The sequence below is a fragment of the Somniosus microcephalus genome, chromosome 13, assembly GCF_052327205.1.
Source record: "Somniosus microcephalus isolate GS21.2 chromosome 13, FLI_Smic_1.0, whole genome shotgun sequence".
NCBI classification, from domain to species: domain Eukaryota; kingdom Metazoa; phylum Chordata; class Chondrichthyes; order Squaliformes; family Somniosidae; genus Somniosus; species Somniosus microcephalus.
In genome coordinates, this window is record NC_140999.1 from 152,519,281 (window position 1) to 152,536,404 (window position 17,124).

Here is a 17,124-nt window from a genome sequence, read left to right on the forward strand (position 1 = left end):
CTAACTCCTCCTTGAATATATTTAATGAATTGGCCTCAACTGCCTTTTGTGGTAGAGAATTCCACAGGTTCACCACTCTCTGGGTGAAGAAATTCCTCCTCATCTCTGTCCTAAATGGTGTACCTCTTATCTTTAGACTGTGACCCCTGGTTCTGGACTCCCCCGCCACCGGGAACATCCTTCCTGCATCTAGTCTGTCTAGTCCTGTTAGAATTTTGTGAGTTTCAATGAGATCCCCTCTCATTCTTCTAAACTGCAAGGATGTGGGGGCTCGGCAGGGGTCAGCAGTAACATGTAATTGGTTGATGGTACATGGGACTGTTTGGTAGTCGTACCTTGCCGGGTTCCTTAAAGAATGCCATTTTTCTCACATCGGTTTGTAGATCCTGCAAATACTTTACATAATGTTAAGCCTGGTTCCCACCTCCTGCCAGGCATGGCAGATTACTATCTTGAGAGGAGGGTAGGCTCAGTGTCAAACAGGGTAAATCCTCCTCACATCTGCCACTTTACATAGGATTACATAGGATATACGGCACAGAAACATGCCGGCGTTTATGCTCCACACGATCCTCCTCCCGTCTTACCTCATCTAAATCTATCAGCATAACTCTCTATTCCCTTCTCCCTCATTTGCTTGTCTAGCCTCCCCTTAAATCCATCTATACTATTTGCTTTAACCACTCCCTATGGGTAAAGAAGTTTCTTCTGAATTCTCTATTGGATTTCTTGTTGACTATCTTATATTGATGGCCTCTAGTTATGCCCTTCTCCACAAGTGGATACATTCTCTCTGTATCCACTCTGTCAAAATTTTTCATAATTTTAAAGACCTCTATTAGGTCACCCTCAGCTTTTTTTCAAGAGAAAAGAGACCCAGCCTGTTCATCCTTTCCTGATATGTATACCCTCGCATTTCTGGTATCATCCTTGTAAATCTTCTCTGCACCCTCTCCAGTGCCTCTATATCCTTTTAATAATATGGCGACCAGAACTGTATGCAGTACTCTAAGTGTGGTCGAACCAAGGTTCGATACAGTTTTAGCATAATTTCCCTACTTTTCAATTCTATCCCTCTAGAAATAAACCCTAGTGCTTGGTTTGCTTTTTTTATGGCCTTGCTAACCTGTGTCGCAACTTTTAGTGATTTGTGTATTTGTACTCCAAAATCCCTTTGTTCCTCTACTTTACCGAGACTCACACCCTCCAAGAGATAAGTGACCTCCCTATTCTTCCTACCAAAATGTAATACTTCACATTTATCTGTGTTGAACTTCATTTGCCAATTATATGCCCATTTTGCAAGTTTATTAATGTCCCCCTCAGTATTGACTATCCCCCCCAATTTGGTGTCATCCGCAAATTTAGAAATTGTGTTTCTGATTCCTAAGTCTAAATCGTTAATGTAAATTGTGAACAGCAGTGGTCCCAGCACTGATCCTTGTGGAACACCACTACCCACCTTCTGCAACTGTGAATAGCTACCCTTTATTCCCACTCTCTGCTTTCTGTCTTGAAGCCAGCCAGCAATCCATTCTGCTACTTGTCCCCTGACTCTGCATTCTCTCACCTTGTTCATCAGTCTATTATAAGGTACCATATCGAAGGCTTTTAGAAAATCCAGATAAATTACATCTACTGCATTACCATTGTCTACTCTCTCTGTTACCTCTTCAAAAAATCCAATAAGGTTTGGTCAAGCAAGACTTTCCCTTTTGAAATCCATGTTGACTATTCATTATTATATTTTTGACTTCTAGATGTTCTTCTATTTTCTCCTTTAGTAGGGATTCCATTTTTACTGCCACCGATGTTAAGCTGACTGGTCTATAATTCCCTGGACATGTTCTATCCCCCTTCTTAAATATCGATATTACGCTAGCTATCCGCCAGTCCTCTGGCACTATACCTTTTTCTAATGAATTATTAAATATGCATAGTAATGCCTCTGCTATGCCAACCGTCACAGGGGATAGAGGGCTGCACCATTCCACCACTTGCACAGGCCCCATTTTCTGTCATAATAATGGGTTTCTTTCCCCCCCACCCCCATTACAGCCTTTGGAAAAGCTGAGATAAAATCTATTTTAAGCCTTTCTAAAGGCTGGAATTTTTCTTACTCCCTTATGAAACCACTTATCTTTTTAATAAAAACAGAAAGTGCTGGAAATACTCAAGCAGGTCAGGCAGCATCTGTGGTGAGAGAAACTTGGACTTTCAGAAGGCTTTCGATAAGGTCCCGCATAAGAGATTAGTGTGTAAAATTAAGGCACATGGGATTGGGGGCAAGGTATTGACTTGGATAGAGAACTGGTTGGCAGATAGAAAGCAAAGAGTTGGAATACACGGGTCGTTTACCGAGTGGCAGGCAGTGACTAGTGGGGTACCGCAAGGATTGGTCCTAGGACCCCAGCTGTTCACAATATATATTAATGATCTGGACGAGGGAATTGGATGTAGTAGCTCCAAATTTGCAGACGACACAAAGCTGGGTGGGAGGGTATGCTGTGAGGAGGATGTTGTAAAACTGCAGTACGATTTGGACAGGTTGGGTGATTGGGCAGAAACATGGCAAATGCACTATAATGTGGATAAATGTGAGGTTATCCACTTTGGTGGCAAAAACAGGAAGGCAGATTAGTATTTGAATGGCAATAGATTGGGAGAAGGGGAAGTGCAAAGAGACCTGGGTGTTCGTGTGCACCAGTCGCTGAAGGTAAGCATGCAGGTGCAGCAGGCGGTTAAGAAGGCAAATGGTATGTTGGCCTTCGTAGCAAGAGGATTCAAGTACAGGAACAAGGATGTCTTGCTGCAGTTGTACAGGGCCTTGGTGAGACTGCACCTTGAGTATTGTGTGCAGTTTTGTTCGCCTTATCTGAGGAAGGATGTTCTTGCCATGGAAGGAGTGCAGCGAAGATTCACCAGGCTAATACCTGGGATGGCAGGAATGACGTACGAGGAGAGATTGGGTCAATTGGGCTTGTACTCACTGGAGTTTAGAAGATTGAGAGGGGATCTCATCGAAACCTATAAAATTCTGTCAGGCCTGGACAGACTAGATGCAGGAAGGATGTTCCCAATGGCCGGGGAGTCCAGAACTAGGGGTCATAGTCTAAGGATAAGGGGTAAGCCATTTAGGACTGAGATGAGGAGGAATTTCTTCACCCAGAGAGTGGTGAACCTGTGGAATTCTCTACCACAGAAGGCAGTGGAGACCAATTCATTAAATATATTCAAGAAGGAGTTGGATATATTACTTAAGGCTAAAGGGATCAAGGGATATGGGGAGAAGGCAGGAACGGGGTACTGAATTTGGATGATCAGCCATGATCTCATTGAATGGCGGAGCAGGCTCGAGAGGCCGAATGGCCTACTCCTGCTCCTATCTTCTATGTTTCTATGAAACAGAGTTAATGCTTTAGGTCGAAGACCTTTCATCAGAACTGGAAAAGTTAGAGATATAGCAAGGTTTTAAGCAGGTGCAGAGGCAAGGAAAGCGGGGAGGGGAGGAAAGAAGAAAAAGGAAGGTCTGTGATAGGGTGGAAGGCAGGAGTGATTCAGTGACAAAAGGGATGATTGTACAAGGCAAATGGAGATGGTAATGGGACAAGTAAAGAAACAAAAGATGAGTCTAGAAGAGGTGTAAATGGAAATAGCAGAATCATCAACAGCTACCGTCTGAAAAAATAGGGGCAGAGGTTATGAGCTGATATTGTTGAACTCAATGTTGAGTCCAGAAAGCTGTAAAGTGCCCAATAGAAAGATGAGGTGCTGTTCCTCAAGCTTACATTGAGCTTCATTGGAACAGTGTAAGAGGTCGAGAACAGAAAGGTCAGAGTGGGAGAGGAGCAGAGAAATAAAGTGACAGGTGACTGGAAGCTCAGGGTCACGCTTGGGGGCCGAAAGGAGGTGTTCTGCAAAGCAGTCGCCCAATCTGTGTTTGGTCTCCCCAGTGTAGAGGAGACCGCATCGTGAGCAGCGAATTCAGTGTACTAAATTGAAAGAAGTACAAGTAAATCGCTGTTTCACCTAAAAGGAGTGTTTGGGGCCCTGGACGGTAGGAAGGGTGGAGGTAAAAGGGCAGGTGTTGCATCTCCTGAACTTGCATGGGAAGGTGCCATGGGAAGGGGAGAGGGTGTTGGGGGTGATGGAGGAGTGGACCAGGATGTCGTGGAGGAAATGGTCCCTTCAGAATGCTGAAAGGGGAGGGGAGGGATAGATGTATTTGGTGGTGAGATCACGCTGGAGGTGGCAGAAATGGTGGAGGATGATCCGTTGAATGTGGTGGCTGGTGGGGTGGAAGATGAGGACAAGGGGAACCCTATTGTGGTTCTGGGAGGGAGGGGAAGTGGTGAGAGCAGTAGTGAGGAACATGGAACGGACACAGTCGAGGGCCCTGTCAACCACGGTAGAGGGGAATCATCGGTTGAGGAAAAAGGAAGACATGTCGGAAGCACTAGTATAGAAGGTGGCATTGTCAGAACAAATGCGATGGAGACAAAGAAAGAAAGAAATATAGTGCCTTTCACGACCACCGGACATCTCAAAGCGCTTTACAGCCAATTAAGTACTTTTGAAGTGGAGTCACTGTTGTAATGTGGGAAACGCGGCAGCCATTTTGCGCACAGCAAGGTCCCACAAACAACAATGTGATAATGACCAGGTAATCTGTTTTAGTTATGTTGGTTGAGGGATAAATAATGGCCAGGACACAGGGGATAACTCCTCTGCTCTTCTCCGAAATAGTGCCATGGGATCTTTTACGTCCACCTGAGAGAGCATAAGGGGCCTAAGTTTAACGTCTCATCCGAAAGACGGCACCTCCGATAGTGCAGCACTCCCTCAGCATTGCACTGGAGTGTCAACCTAGCTTTATGTGCTCAAGTTCTATAGAGTGAGATTGAATCCACACCCTTCTGACTCAGAGCCGAGTGTGCTACCAACTGAGCCACAGGTGACAGCAGATGGAGAAACTGGGATAATAGAATCGAGTCCTTACAGGAAGTGGAGTGGGAGGAAGTGTAGTCAAGTAGATGTGGGAGTCAGTGAGCTTATAGTGGATGTTGGTCGATAGCCGATCCCCAGAAATGGAGACAGAGAAGTGGAAGAAGGGAAGGGAAGAGTCGGAGATGGACCATGTGAAGGCAAGGGAAGGGTAGAAATTGGAAGCAAAGCGGATGAAGTTTTCCAGTTCAGGGCAAGAGCAGGAAACGGCACCGATACAGTCATCAATGTACCGGAAAAAGAGGTGAGGGAGGTGACCTGAGGAGGACTGGAACAAAGAATGTTCCACATAACCCACAAAAAAGCAGGCATAGCTAGAACCCATGTGGATTCCCATAGCAACACCTTTTATTTGGAGGAAGTGAGTGGAGTCAAAGGAGAAGTTGTTCAATGTGAGAACAAGTTCAGCCAGACGGAGGAGGGTGGTGGTGGATTGGTTGGACTACTGTTCAAGGAAGAAGCGGAGCACCCTCAGGATGTCCTGGTGGGGGATGGAGGTGTAGCACGATTGGACGTCCTTTTTAATTGGCCTCATCCCTTTAAATTTTTCAAAGCATCCCTGAAGGTATTGTTCACCAGCCTGAAACATTCTGAGATGTTTCTCTATATGTAACGAGAAGTGGAAGCTGTAAATGACCTTAAAATGAATCCGTTTCATCCAACTATTAAAATGAATGGGAGGAAAATTCAGCAGGTTCTGTGAGGGGTGCACAATCCTCCCACCAGATTTCCCATTCTGCGCTCCACCAGGCAGTAAAGATGGAAATTTACCACCATTTGTTTCAAGTAAACCATTACAGCTGTTGGCAGTTTCCATTCTAGACACCACAGACACAGACAGCAGAATTTATAAGTGGGTCCTTTGAGGGGTCACCACAACTGGATCTTACCAAGGATTGAAAAGACATTGGGGGGAATTTTTCCGGCGCACAGGGGCAGGTTTGGAGGTGGGACTGCTGGCAAAATTGCAAAGATTGACAGTGGGTCCCGAACCCGCAGTCAAACTGCCTCCATACAATCTTCCCAAGTATTGGGTCCCCGATTTGCACAGGGACCCGACACCTAGCAGCGGGCAGAGGATTATAGGCACTTAACTGCCTGTTAACAGATAGTTAACAGGCAGTTAAGAGGCTTTTTTTCAATTTTGACAGGTTGACTGCGGGCTTCCCTACGTCCGGACACAACGCCAGGGTAAGTGTGCTGTGCTGTGGGTCTACTGTAATTTTTGTGCATTGATGACAGCTGCAGAAGTGGTGTGAAGGATCCAATGGTACACTGGTGAGTTTCAGAGGTAAGAAAATGTTGGGAAAATCATTTTTTATGTATTTAGACTTTTCTGTAGGTAACAAGGTTTGAAGTGTTTGTGTAGTCCCACCTCATTGGGAGAACCTCTCTCACCAGTGACAGATCGCTTCTGTAACCTCACCTGCAGCTGCCATAGAGTCATAGAGTTATACAGCACAGAAAGAGGCCGTTCGGCCCATCGTGTCCACGCCGGCCATCAAGCCCTGTCTATTCTAATCCCATTTTCCAGCACTTGGTCCGTAGCCTTGTATGCTATGGCGTTTCAAGTGCTCATCTAAATGCTTCTTGAATGTTGTGAGGGTTCTTGCCTCTACCACCCTTTCAGGCAGTGAGTTCCAGATTCCAACCACCCACTGGGTGAAAAAGTTTTTCCTCAAATCCCCTCTAAACCTCCTGCCCCTTACCTTGAAACTATGCCCCTGGTTATTGACCCCTCTACTAAGGGGAAAGGCTCCTTTCTATCTACCCTATCTATGCCCCTCATAATTTTGTACACCTCAATCAGGTCCCCCCCTCAGCCTTCTCTGCTCTAAGGAAATAAACCTCAGCCTGTCCAGTCACTCTTCATAGCTGAAGTGCTCCAGCCCAGGTAACATCCTGGTGAATCTCCTCTGCACCCTCTCCAATGCAATCACATCCCTCCTATAGTGTGGCAACCAGAACTGCACACAGTATTCCAGCTGTGGTCCAACTAGCGTTTTGTACAGCTCCATCATAACCTCCCTGCTCTTATATTCTATGCCTCGGCTAATGAAGGCAAGTATCCCATATGCCTTTTTAACCACCTTATCTACCTGTCCTGCTGCCTTCAGGGATCTATGTACATGCACACCAAGGTCCCTCTGAACCTCTGTCCTTCCTAGGGTCCTACCATTCATTGTGTATTCCCTTGCCTTGTTCTCCCAAAATGCATCACCTCACAATTTTCAGGGTTAAATTCCATTTGCCACTGTTCTGCCCATCTGACCAACCCGTCTATATCATTCTGTAGCCTGAGGCTTCCCTCCTCGCTATTTACCACTCCACCAATTTTCGTGTCATCTGCGAACTTACTGATCATACCTCCTACATTCATATCTAAATCATTAATGTACACTACAAACAGCAAAGGACCCAGCACCGATCCCTGCGGTACACCACTGGACTCAGGCTTCCAGTCACAAAAACAACCTTCGACCATCTTCCGCTGCCTCCTGCCACTAAGCCAATTTTGGATCCAATGTGCCAAATTGCCCTGGATCCCATGGGCTCTTACCTTCTTGACCAGTCTCCCATGTGGGACTTTGTCAAAAGCCTTACTGAAGTCCATGTAGACTACATCAACTGCCCTACCCTCATCCACATACCTAGTCATCCCTCGAAAAATTCAATCAAATTGGTTAGACATAATCTCCCCCTGACAAAGCTATGCTGACTATCCTTGATTAATCCTTGCCCCTCCAAGTGGAGACTAATTCTGTCCCTCAGAATTTTTTCCAATAATTTCCCTACCACTGATGTTAGGCTCACTGGCCTTCTTGAATAATGGTACTACGTTAGCTGTTCTCCAGTCCTCTGACACCTCCCCTGTGGCCAGAGAGGTTCTGAAAATTTGTGTCAGAGCCCCTGCAATCTCCTCCCTTGCCTCACACAGCAGCCAGGAATACATCTCGTAAAGGGCCTGGGGATTTATCCACTTTTAAGCCCGCTACAACCGTTAGTACCTCCTCCCTCTCAATACTAATTTGTTCGTATATCGCAATCCCCCTGCCTGATTTCGATGCCTACATCGCCCTTCTCCATAGTGAACACAGATGCAAAATATTCATTTAAAACCTCACCTACATCTTCCGGCCCTACACACAGATTGCCACTTTGGTCCCTAATGGGCCCTACTCTTTCCCTGGTTATCCTCTTGCCCTTAATATACCTATAAAACACCTTGGGATTTTACTTTATTTTGCCCGCCAGTGTTTTTTCATGCCCCCTCTTCGCTCTCCTAATTTCTTTTTTAATACCCCCCTGCACTTTCTATACTCCTCTAGGGCTTCCACTGTTTTTAGTCCTCTGTATCTGCCAAAAGCCTCCCTTTTTTTCCTAATCCATTCTCGTATATCCCTTGGCATCCAGGGTTCCCTGGGATTGTTGGTCCCACCCTTGATCTTTACAGGAACATGTTGGCATTGTACTCTCTCTATTTCCTTTCTGAAAGACTCCCACTGCTCTGATGTGGATTTTCCTACAAGTAGCTGATCTCAGTCCACTTTGGCCAGATCCTGCCTTATCATATTAAAATCGGCCTTCCCCCAATTTAGAACCTTTATTTCCGGTCCATCTTTGTCCTTTTCCATGACTACCTTAAATCTCACTGAATTATGGTCATTGTCACCAAAATGCTCTCCTACTGACACTTCTACCATTTGCCCGGCTACATTCCCTAGAATTAGGTCCAGTACCGCCCCCTCTCTTGTAGGACTTTCTACACACTGGCTCAAAAAGCTCTCCTGGATGCACTTTAAGAATTCCGCACCCTCTAAGCCTTTCACACTCTGACTATCCCAGTTAATATTGGGGAAGTTGAAATCCCCTACTATTATTACCCTATTATTTCCACACTTCTCTGAGATTTGCCTACATATCTGTTCCTCTATCTCCCCCTGACTGTTTGGGGGCCTATAGTACACTCCCAGCAAAGTGCTGGCCCCCTTTTTGTTTTTAAGTTCTACCCATATGGCTTCATTAGAGGAAACTGCTAAGATATCATCCCTCCTTACAGCAGTAATTGACTCCTTGATTAATATTGCGACACCCCCTCCTCTTTTACACCCCCCTCTGTCTCGCCTGAAGATTCTATACCCCGGAATATTAAACTGCCAGTCCTGCCCCTCCCTCAACCATGTCTCTGTGATAGCAACAATATCATACTCCCATGTGTTCATCAACACCTTCAATTCATCTGCCTTACTCGCAAGACTCCTTGCATTAACATAAATGCCATCTGTTTTATCCTAAGGAGAGAGTCACTGGAGAGCCTGGGTGCAAGGGCTCACCTTTGTACAGTGATTGTCAGTGTTTGCAGCACCTCAATGCTGTCAAACACTGAAAAATCATCTGTCAAAAAAAATGTGCGTGTCCCCTTTAAGAAAACTGGCAGATGACGCATCATCAACTGATGTCATCTGACACCGGCTTTCTCTTAATTGGCCAGCAAGCCTGCAGGGCGGGCTTAACAAGGCCAATTGACATAAAATTACGCCTGTGCATCGGGTGTCGTTGGGGGCAGGATCGGAACCCGCAAGTCAGCTGACCCGCTCCCAACTCGCACCGAAAGGTAAGATCGCGCCCTAGGTTTCAGTGTAAAACAATGTTATTTTTCTTGTTACTCCAGATATGAGATATAAATTAGAAACAGAAATATATCTCGCCGTAAAAACAAGGTGACATTTTGATTCAACAAGTCCTCTGAAAACAGCCACATTCACACTAGAATGAGAGTTGTTCGACATCATTATTTAATTTACTGCTGTAACTAATGTACAAAACATATAAGGGGATAAATTCGGTATCGCCCCGCTTGGGGCGCTAGTATTGGCGGTACGCAAAGTTTAGCGCCAGGTGCAACTTATCGCCACCTCGAGCGATATTGGGTTGCAGCACCCCTGAAGGTGATTGCGGCGCTAAATCAGGCGCTGCACAGTACTCTTAAGGCGCTAACCCGGCGGCGCGACTCAATTTCTCGGCGGCCAGGCGCAATGCAGGTGCTGTCAATAATCGATTTCCCCGAGACACGCTGGCGCCGGCCAGCTCTTAAAGGGGCGGGTCAATTAACATCAGCAGCCACACTCTACGCCTTGTAGGCCTCAAAATCGGCGGTGACCTACCTGTGGCGTTCAAAACTTCCAAGACATGGAGAGGGTCAGGCAGAGAGCGGAGCGCTTTAGCAATGGGGCATTGGATGATCTGGTTGGCGCAGTGGAGCGCCGGCGAGCTGTGCTGTACCCTGAGAATGGCAGGAGGCCTCATCAGAGCGAATACCACAGAGCTTGGAGGGATGTTGCCCAAAGAGTCACCTCCAGCAGCGTGGTGCCTAGGACTCCTGTGCAATGCAGGAAGAAGTTCAACGACCTCACTCGGGTCGTTAGGGTGAGTGCCTTTTTCACATTCATCTTCATCCCTCCATCTGCACCTGACTTTATGGCCAGAGGGTGCGTGAAGTCCCAGTGGCCATCTGCCAGCCAGCACCCATGGCCCTTTCTGGAAACACACGCGCACATTCAGCTCAGTGCATAATGTAAGGGCTATTCTACCATGGGGGGCATGTAATGTCAGCTCAGGGCAGCATGTTTCATCACTTTCCGTCCTTTCTCCTGCAGGCCAAGCTGGCCAGGAACCGTAGGGTGCAGCTTCGTACCGGAGGAGGCCGGCCTCACCTGCAGACCCTCACAGACCTCGAGGAGCGAGTCCACCAGATTGTTGAACGAGCAGGAGGAAGCCGGACCATCCCTACCACCCTCAGGCGAGCCAGTCCCTCTGCAGACTGGGGAGACTACTTCCCTGGAGGGGAGCGGGGGGGAATGCTCTGAGGAGGAACCAGTTCCAGGAACCAGCGGGCTGCAGCAACACAAGGGGGGTAGGGAAGCTCGGGGGCCGCCTCCCCGGAGGGCGAGTCAGGCCGCGAGTGCTGCTGCACAGAGCGCAGAAGAGGTGCGTGCCCTCGCAGAAATGAGCACCCAGGCTGGGCTGAGGCACACTGAGCTCATGGCTGCAGTGGCAAGGATGCCTGAATCCATCGAGACACTGGCAAGGAGTGTCCAAGACTTCGGCGCAGCACAGGCAAGGAGTCTCCAAGACTTCGGCGCAGCACAGGCAAGGAGTGCGCAGGACTTCGGGACAGCACTGGAAAGGACTGTCCAGGGCTTCGGGACAGCACTGGAAAGGACTGTCTAGGGCCTCAGGACAGCACTTAAAAGGACTGTCCAGGGCTTCACCGAAGCACTGGCACCTGCCACGCAACTGCTGAGTGCTGCCACGCAGTCACTCGCTGGTCTAATGCAGACGCAGATTGAGGCCACGTGACCACTGACTGCTGCCACCCTCGCTGGATCAGGCAGGATTACCCGGGGCCCTTGCACTACCACAGCAGGCCAGCAATCTGTGGACCATCCAATTGCTGCGCATGCTATGGTGCTGCCCCGTCAGAGTGCCAGTGTGTCAGCCGACCAGGGAGCTGCTGTCTGCTCTCAGGATGACAGCATTCCTGATGCCACCGCTGGCACGTCTCCACTGCAGCTGCCACCACCTGCAGGACAGACTGCTTCCACCCATGCACAGATGGAGCAGCCAGCAGCCGGGCCCTCCAGGCCCAGAGGTCATCCAGGTCGTCCCTCAGGGGCATCTGCGCTTTCGGACAGTCAGCAGGCCTCCCCCAGCCTTGCTGCAGCCACTGGGGTCCCATTACGGAGGAGCTGCAGGGAGGGAAGGGGCCAATCTCGCAAGAGAAGCAGATCACCATCAAGGGGGAAAGAGTAGAAGGTGCTGCTGAAACGTCTTATTTGTAGAAATCAAGGCCGAGGATGCTGGTCTGAATGTTAGTTATGTTCTGGACAGTCTCCCGGGTGTGCGAGCCAATTATGTGTCAGTGTGTTAGTTTTGCTTTCAGTTGCCATTGCTTTGTCTTGTTGGAAGGAAGCACATTTTGTACAATAAAAAACTTTCTTTATTTACAATGGCCATGTCTGATTTTTGCCCTTCACAGGCTTTGGGGTATCAGAACGGTTCCATTCATCTTCTTGGAATGTCAGCATGCATTCCGTGAGAGGGGCCTAGAAGCGACTTCTGATCAGCCTCTGAAGGACGGCCCTTCCAGTTTGTGCCTCCCTCCCATCATGGTCCTGCTCCTCCTCCTCTGCTGGTGCTTCAATGTCTGGTGGCATTGGCTGGGTCCATAGGATAGCGAGGTTATGGAGCATGCAACATACAACCACGAAGTGGGAGACTCACTCATGCGAGTACTGCAGGGCTCCTCCGGAATGGTGCAGACAGTGGAACCGCTGCTTCAGCACACCGATTGTGTGCTCCACAATGTTCCTCGTCGCTTGATGGCTCGCATTGTAGCGTTCTTCAGCAGGGGTGCTGGGCGAATGGAGCGGGGTCATCAGCCACGGGCACAGAGGATAGCCCTTGTCCCCAAGAAGCCAGCCTCCTGGGTGAGCTGGGGCCTTGAAGGTCTGCAACAGAAGTCTGGCGCAGGATGAAGGCGTCGTGGCTGCTGCCTGGGAACTGCGCATTCACTGCGAGAATCAGCTGTCGGTGGTCACAGACCAGCTGGACATTCAAGGAATGGAACCCCTTGCGGTTGCAGAACTCCTCCGGATTCAATACAGGCACCCACAAAGCCACGTGCGTGCAGTCAATGGCACCCTGCACCATGGGGAAGTCCGCTATTGTTGCGAAGCCCTCTGCGCGCTCCCGCTGCTTGTCCGGGGTCATTGGGAAGGAGATGTACTGCCGCCTCCTTTTAAGCAGGGCATCAGTCACTTGACGGATGCAGCAATGCACCACAAACTGCGAGATGTTGGCTATGTCCCCAGTTGCGGCCTGAAAGGAGCCGCTTGTGTAGAAATTTAGGGCAACAGTCATCTTCACAGCCACCGACAGAGATGTCCTGCACCTTATCTGAGGCTGCAGATCTGGCTGAAGCAGGTGGCACAGCTCAGTCACCACCTCCTTTCTAAAGCGCAGCCTTCTGATACACTGCTCCTCCGACATGTTCAAGTAGGAAAACTGCTGTCGGAAAATCCTGGCAGCATAAGGTCTGGTGTGGCGACGCCTGTTGGCCTTCCTCCATCTGGCCATGCCTGCCCCTCTCTCCCTGCATCTCTGTGCCCTTTCCAGATGATTTAGCAGCAGGACGTTCCCCTCCAATGCAGCTCCCATAATAAGTGCGCACAGAAAGTCTCCCCGTTTGATATGCTCACCAACAGCAAGGTGATGGCCAGAAGCTGAAGTTCTTCTGCCAGCGCTGGCTCAGTGGTGAAATGGCTCTCAGTGTGCAGCTCAGCAACTCTCTCTAACTCTCGAAGAAGTTGTGCTCCAAAAATGGCTGCCGCTTTTATACCACAGCAGTCCCCTTTAAAGAACGCCCCCCCAGCCCCACAGCGACTGGGGAACGTTCCAGGTAAGCTGTCCTTATTAGCGCCAGGCGGAACGGAGGGGCGCACCACTGAATTTCCGATCCGGGGCGCCCAAAAGGCGTTGCATACTGAAATGACGTCATGATCTGCCTGCGCCCGTGAGCGGGCGCTAAGGTTTAGCGCCGGCGCAAAATGTCTGCTCAATATGGGAGGAGGCGCAGGGTTCGCTGCGCCCGGGCGCTAGTTGGTTACCGCCCCACTTCTCGGCCTCTTTAGGCACTAATGGGTGGCGCAACAAACCGAATTTCTCCCCCATAGACTCCTACAGAGCACTTTGAATTAAAGGTCAAATGATATTGGACTGCCTGTCAATCTGATGGCTTTGCAGCTGGTTCCGTTGCATTTGATTATTCTGCTGTAGGGTTTCCACACCTTTGTTGCCACCATGCGTGACGTTGAGAGTTTTTAAAACTGGTCATCTCCAATAATTTTAGTATCAAAAATTACAAATGGTAAATTTTGTGAGACACCATAGAATTAATGAATGAAAAACTGGAAGCAGCGCAAATCAGACATCCTGACCGAGGCACCTGATTCTCTGATCCAGACTCCCTTTGAATGGAGTCTTGTAAATGTAACTTCAAATCTAATTCTTCATCTCACTCACTGGGCAGGATTTTCATTGGGCCGTGGAGGCGGGATTGGAGGCGTGTGGGGGGTTAAAATCTCGAAATCGGGGGGCACGAACCCATTCCGCCCCCAACCCGCCTCCATGCCAGTTTCAAAGGAGGCAGGTAGTTAACAGGCAGTTTTCAGCCTAATCCCTATTTTATTGCTGAAGTGTGGGATTCCCGACGGCTCCAAACCAAGCCAAGTTAGCGAGGCGGGCCGTCGGGCTGAAGGGCTTGGAGGGTTCGAGATGTCTGGTGTTCAGGTGAGTGATGGGTTCATGAGTTCAGAGGTAAGTGTGTTTGGTGTGTTTAACGTGTTTAAAGAAGTTTTACTTACCTTTACAGCCTTCCTTCCTTTAGATCTCGGGAGTCCCTCATCTCGCTGGCACAGAAAGCAGAATGGCCGCGAGCTGTCAAAAGTTGCAGCATTCAGCTTTCTGTTCTGGAGAGATCTCTAAATCAGCCTGAGAGGAAGGAATTAACTTGGAGTACAGATTGTCAGTGTTTGACAACTTCAAACAGCTGTCAAACGCTGATATTTCATCTGTCAAAAACTTTTGACAGATGAAATGTCAATCTGTGACGTCACCTGTTGCCGGGTGGCCCTTAGTTGGCCTGCTGAGCCCGCTGGGTGGGCTCAACAAGGTCAATCAAGTGAAAATGGCGTGGGTTGGCCACAACTCGATGGAGGCGGGACTACAACCCCGAAAGTTGTAGTCCCGCCTCCTACACGCCTCCTCAATCAAAATCCTGCCCACTATCTCTGTCTTCTACTGTTCCGTTTCTCTCTTATTTTTCTTTCCCTCTATCTCTCCCTAATACTCTGGGCTGGATTTTGCCAGGCCCGAGGAGGCGGGAATGGAGACGTGTGGGGTGTTAAAATTGCAAAAAGTGGCAGGCAGGCACGACCCCGCCTCCATCCCACCTCCAAGCAATTTTCCCAAATGCGTGGTTTCTGATCCCGTCTCCGTCCCGCCTCCAAGAGGTGGGATAGGCCCTTAAGGCCCTTAACAACCACTAAATTGCCTCTATAATCCCATTTTGAGAGGCCTTTCCGATTTTAACACATTTCCCACGTGATTCACGTCTCCTCTGAAACATGACGGTGAAACCTGGCGAGAGCACAATTGGATTGCTGACTATCAGCTGCAGCTCCACCATTAAACAGGAGATTTGATCAGTCATCATTTGCAGGTGGCAGGACTTTGTTGTCTCAGGTCTGGGGGAACTTTTAGCAGGCATAACCATAGCTGTGGAAGTTTGGAGATAATGTTCTCAGTTTCTAGTCTTTTGAGTTCTTGCTGAACTTTCTCCTCGAGTGCATATGGTATGAGATGTGGCTTGAAGTAAACTGGTCTTGCGTCCTTCTGCAGTCTGACACTCGCCTTGAAGTCTTGGATCAGACTGCCCGTTTCGCTGAGCACCTTCGGGTACTGCTTGATGACATCATCTTTCGATGCAAATTTCACTTCCACACGAAAAGTCTCATTCCAATCCAGCTTCAATAATCCTAACCAATTTCTACCTAGCAAGGCAGGCTTGTCTCCTGCCACTACTATGAGAGGCAAGCTCTGACACTGATCCTTGTATTTCACTGGTATGGTGACACTTCCTACTACAGGGATTTGCTCCCTGGAGTAGCCTCGCAGCTCTACCTTCGATTTCTCTAGTCGATAATCACGCAACTTGTCATGATATAGTGATTCCGGTACTACGCTCACGGATGCACCAATTTCGATTTCCATGGGTATCCTGGTTCCTGCGACATCTACCTGGATGACGATATCTTGCGAATCGCTGTTAGATGCCTTAGTGCTCCTGATGACGTGAATCTCCAGAAACTCCTCGTCCTGCTGCTTCTCTTCAATGGTATGTAGTGTCTGGCGATTTCTACTTCTAGTATTGCCAGTCAGTTTACTCTTCTGTCGGTATGCCTTCGCAAGATGCCCAGTTTTCTTACAGTAGAAACACTCTGCCTTCACATATGGATAACTTTGAGCGATGTGTTGTTCCAGGCACCGATAGCACGACTTCAATGCATTGTTACCTTGGCCACTTGCTGAGGTCTTGGGGACCAACTGCTTTTTACTCTTAGTCTGCAGCTGATTCATCTCAGTTGTCTGACGACTGGAAATGGCGCAAACTCTTGGGAGTATCGGTCGGTCATATCCCTCGACATAGCTGTTTCAGAAGCTAAGTCAAAAGCCAAGTTAGGGGTTGTCAACAATTTACTTCTGATACATTCATTTTTCAACCCACAAACGTGGTCATACAAAGGTCGGTCCTGAAAGTTTCCGAAATGACAGTGAATGGATTGCTTTTTTAAAGCTACAATGTAGTCACTGATACCATCGTCATTTAATTGATTGCGAATTCCAAAATGATAACTTTCAGCAATTTCCAGGGGCTCAGGACTGTAGTGCTGTTCTAACTTGGTTAGGATCTCCTTCAGTGGCGTGTCATTCGGCTTGAAGGGAACAAGCACATTTTTTAGGGTTTCATACACCTCGGGGCCTGCTTCGGTCAAAAAAATAGCCCGTTTCATTTCTAAAACCGCTCGGTTATGGTTTACATCATCGGGGACTTCGACGATACTATTCATGGTGATAAACATTTCTAGCCACTCCACATACACTCTGAAAGTGGAACAGTCATGATGGAACTCCCTCAAGCACCCTAATATTCCCATAGGTGCAGCCATCTGGACTCTGGCAACATCGACAGTTCAGCCACATGTGCTCAAAATTTACCTCGGATTTTTAAGTTTTTCTGCAAAACAAAGAACCTCTAACAGTCCCTCCATCGGTTGGCAGGATTATCCTCCAACAAAAATTTCAGCTAGGGAATCTGCAATCGCATCCTCATCACCAATTCTGTGGTATCTTGAGACACAGCATATATATACACAACAGCACAACATGGCTTCCGATAAGAACGGTACTGCACATGGCTTTATTATTATAATAGCTGAAGTGCCCGGCAGTGCCGAGGCTTTTTCGAGGGCATGTTGTTGTTGGAAGAGAGAGAGAGAG

The 17,124-nt window shown here is 48.3% G+C and overlaps 1 pseudogene; it reads right to left on the reverse strand.

The window, feature by feature from the left end:
- Positions 1 to 16,048: 16,048 nt before the first annotated feature.
- On the reverse strand, positions 16,049 to 16,706 carry LOC147108674 (uncharacterized; annotated as a pseudogene).
- Positions 16,707 to 17,124: the final 418 nt, after the last annotated feature.